Source organism: Chrysochloris asiatica, unplaced genomic scaffold, assembly GCF_000296735.1.
Source record: "Chrysochloris asiatica unplaced genomic scaffold, ChrAsi1.0 scaffold00036, whole genome shotgun sequence".
Classification (NCBI taxonomy): Eukaryota; Metazoa; Chordata; class Mammalia; order Afrosoricida; family Chrysochloridae; genus Chrysochloris; species Chrysochloris asiatica.
The window spans coordinates 9,159,548-9,163,624 of record NW_006408554.1 but is presented as its reverse complement, the minus strand read 5'-3'; the positions used below and the strand labels follow the sequence as shown (position 1 = coordinate 9,163,624).

Below are 4,077 nucleotides of genomic sequence, written 5' to 3'. Positions count from 1 at the left end.
TCAAAATGAAAAGTTTTCATAGTTAGACAAGTAATGCTGTCTGTTCTCTTGAGTGTATGTCAAGCTGTCCAAAGAATGAATATTCAACTAATTCTTTCTAGTGAGCTAACAGAAATGTGTTTACATAAGGTACTATGCAGGTGAAGTGAAGACAAAGAATTCTTATTTCACTTCACAAATATTATCTGTGTTGTAATATTTCCTTGCAACATTTTTTAAATACGTGCTACTATTGTACTAACACAACTTAAATTTATGTACTGGAAATATTTTTCAAGAATGGGTTGACTTCTCTTACCACTGTGATAGCATTTGACTTACTCTTCCTATTCGGCATAGGCCTTTATTTTGTGTAAAATTCCTAATATGTTTATATTGATATGATCAGTTAAGTTACTACTGACTCTAGGAATCTATTAGGACTAAACTTCTCAACTAAAATATACATGTTTGTTTTCAGATTGACATAGTAAATCTTATTAGACTTACAATTTTAGTTAGCCGTGTCATATATAAACATTTCCATCATTTGAGTATCCCTTGAAGATTACCCCTAATAATAACAGAAAACACAACACAGACACACCACATAAATAACATGAGAATTTGGTTTGTAGAGAGTTGGAATTATAGATACAATTGACTCTTATCTTTAAAACCAAGAGTTAATTCAGTGATTTAAATACTCATAAATGAAGTCAGTAAAGGTTTTTTTTTTTTTTTTTTTAAATTATTTTGGAGACAGATGATAAAAAGTATACATCCTTTTGATTGTTAAGTCAAAGAGGTATCAAAATTAAAAGCAAAAATTACAGGGTAAGACTTAACATAACTATTACAAGCGTCAAAGGAAGTGAAAATGGTACCAAATGCAGGACAATATGAATGAATGAACGTGGGAGGGACAAGGAAGTGAAAATGGTACCAAATGCAGGACAATATGAATGAATGAACGTGGGAGGGACAAGGATGGGGAGAACAGTGAGTATGTGGCTGAAGATTCTAGGGAAGAGGATTTGGTGAAAAATATGATCTTAGACAAGTGCCTAGGTAAAGAATAATGAGATAACATTTCTAAGCCCCATGATGTGCTTAAGAGTTATCCTCGCCAATGTCACTGTCTCCTCATCCTCTCCTTCCTCAGCCTCTTTTTCATCATCCTTGATCAACTCCAGCTTGTCATCCCCCCCACCCGATCTTCATTATCATCATCATCCAGTAGGTCCCCCCCTCAGCAGGGTCATCTTCACCCCCTCAGACTCCACCTTCCCATTAGTCTAATCTTTTTTTCAGGGAGCTGCTGCTGCTCTGCTGCTCTTCGGATTTCTCGTTCTTCATCTCTACTCCTTGTTTGCTCTGTTCCTTTTCAGTTTTTTCCAGGCTTTCCAGTAGAGAATCCACTTTTTGTTTTATCTGGGTCAACTCCTTCTTAATGGTCTGAAGGTCATCTCCTTTCAATTTTCCAGACTTGGAAGAAGATCCCTTCTATCCACTTTTAGAATTGAAGCCACTTTTGCCCCTTCGTAAGGTGTTTCCTGATACAGGCTGGCGTTTTGAGAACACTATCTGGTTTGGCGCTGTGGGTTAATGCGCCAGACTGCAAAGCCATTTGACCTGCAAGGTCGGTGGTTCAAGCTCACCAGCTGCTCTTCAGAAACCCTATACAGGGTTGCTATGGGTTAGAACTGACTCAATGGCACTTAACAGCAACAACTTAGCATAATGACATATATACTGTATGTTAATCCAAAGACAACAGAAGTTATTTTGTTCCAGTGAAAAGGATTTCACTACCAGTACTATTAGGTTATTTTTGTATATCACTATTATGAAGTTCTGGTGTGGTGCAGTAGGATAGGAACTGGACTGCTAACCACAAGGTCAGTGTTTCAAAGTCAACAACTGCTCATCAGAAACCCTATACAGCATACCTATAAATCAGAACTAACTTGATGGCACTTAACAATAGCAACATTATGGAAACAGGTCCTTGAGTTATGCAGTTAGGTCCCTAACTACTAACTGCAAATGTTAGCAAGTCAAACTCATCAGGGAATCCCTGGAAGAAAGGCCTGAATATCTGCTTCCAATGAGTAAACTCAGCTGTTCAAAACCCTATGGAGCACAATTCTACTCTGACACATGACATTGTTTTCAGAAACTGGTTGTTTCTTTCTATTTTGGTAGTTGTTGTTAAGTGCTATCGAGTCAGTTCCAACCCATAACAACCCTGTATAGGGTTTCCAAGGAGTGTCCGGTGAACTCGAACCATCTACCTTGCAGTTCAGACCTACTTTTCAGTACAGTGCATTAACACACAGTGCCACTCCAGGATATAATATACAAGACAGGATTAAAAAAAAAAAAAAAAACTGAGAAAAAGATGTCATTGTTTGAAATAATACAGAGCACCTTGAAAACCGTCCTATCTGAAGGATTGTTAAAATAGAAAATTCAATAAAGTTTCTGAGAACAAAATTAACATATACAAATCAATAGTTTTCTAATATCTGAATAACATTCACTAAAAGATAATGGAATAAACCCCATTCACAACCAATGAAAAATATGCCTGGAAATAAGCTTCAGAAGAAACAAGCAATTCCATATAAATTATTTTCAGACCTCTACAAAATAACCTTTTAAATGATCACACGTCACACAAAAGATTAAATATACAGCAGAACATACATTGTTTTTTAATAGATTCTTGTTCCGAAGTGCCGTCAAGTCGACTTTTTATAGGATTTCTTTGGAGACATTAATGAGGTTGAACTGCTGAACTTGCCATCAAACCAACTTTTCAGTCCAACACATTAACCCACAGAGTCATACCAGGACTGCTTTTAAATAGGAAGACTCAATAATACAAAGATAGAGATTTTTATCTAAATCATTCTATAAATATAAAGCAATATCAAAATATCAAAGCAATATCAAAATAACAAAGGTTATTGTATATGTCTGTGTGTATACATGCACGTATATGAGAAGGCTTAAAAAGTTCATGGAAAAATGGAATTAAAAAAATAATTCTGTGAGCTTTTTTAAGCTCCTTTGTAAGGTAATGCCAATTCTCTGGGGGGAAATGTGCAATTCATATGCATATGTTGTTAAGGCTGTTGAGTTGGTTCCAACTCATAGCCACCTTATATAGGATTCCCAAGGAGCAGCTGGTAAGTTTGAACCACCGATCTTGTGGCTCAAACCAACCTTGCAGTCCAGGCTTATTCTGCGACACCATACCAGGACTCCTATACAGTTTGTTATCATTAAGTGTGGCCAGGTTGAGTGTTGACTCAGAATGACCCTGTGAAGGTTTTCCAAGCAATGGATGGTGGGTTTAACTGCTGATTTCGTGGTTAGTATTCCAGTGCTTAACAACTACACGTATTGTTGTTAAGTGCCATTGAGTTGGTTCTAACTCATAGTGGCTCTGTATAAGGTTTTCAAGAAGTGGCTAGTTGGTTACACAGCTGATCTTGTGGTTAGCAATCCAGTGCTTATCCTTCAGTGCCTCCACAGAACCCCACACCAGAACATATATATACATAAATATATATTGTTGTTGTTGGGTGCTGTTGAGTCAGTTCCATCTCATAGCAACTCTGTATAGGGTTTGAAATGCTGATCTGATCTTGTGATTTAAATTGACCTTGAGGTCCAATGCTTATCCTACAGCGTCACACCAGGACACTCACTCTCTCTCTATCTCTCTCTCTCTGTATATGTAGATGTAGCTATAGATATATATATAGAGAGAGGTGGTGGTGCTGAGGTTATGTGCTGTGGAATCAGTTCCAATTCATAGTGAACCTGTACTGGGTTTCTGAGGCTGTAAATCTTTAAAGGTGAAGAAGAACTCATCTTTCTCCTATGGAACGGCTGGTAGTTTTTAACTTTTGACCTTCAGGATAGCAGCCTGACTCATGACTACTATGCTACCAGAGCTCCATATATATGTGGAGCTCTGGTAGCATAGTGGTTACGAGTCAGGCTGCGAACCTTAAAGTCAGCAGTTCGAGACTACCAGCTGCTCCGCGGGAGAAAGATGAAGCTTTCTGTTCCTGTAAAGAT

The 4,077-nt window shown here is 37.6% G+C and overlaps 1 pseudogene; it reads right to left on the bottom strand.

The window, feature by feature from the left end:
- Positions 1 to 1,074: 1,074 nt before the first annotated feature.
- The window catches only part of LOC102830061, a 33,926-nt pseudogene continuing 30,923 nt past the window's right edge, over positions 1,075 to 4,077 (bottom strand).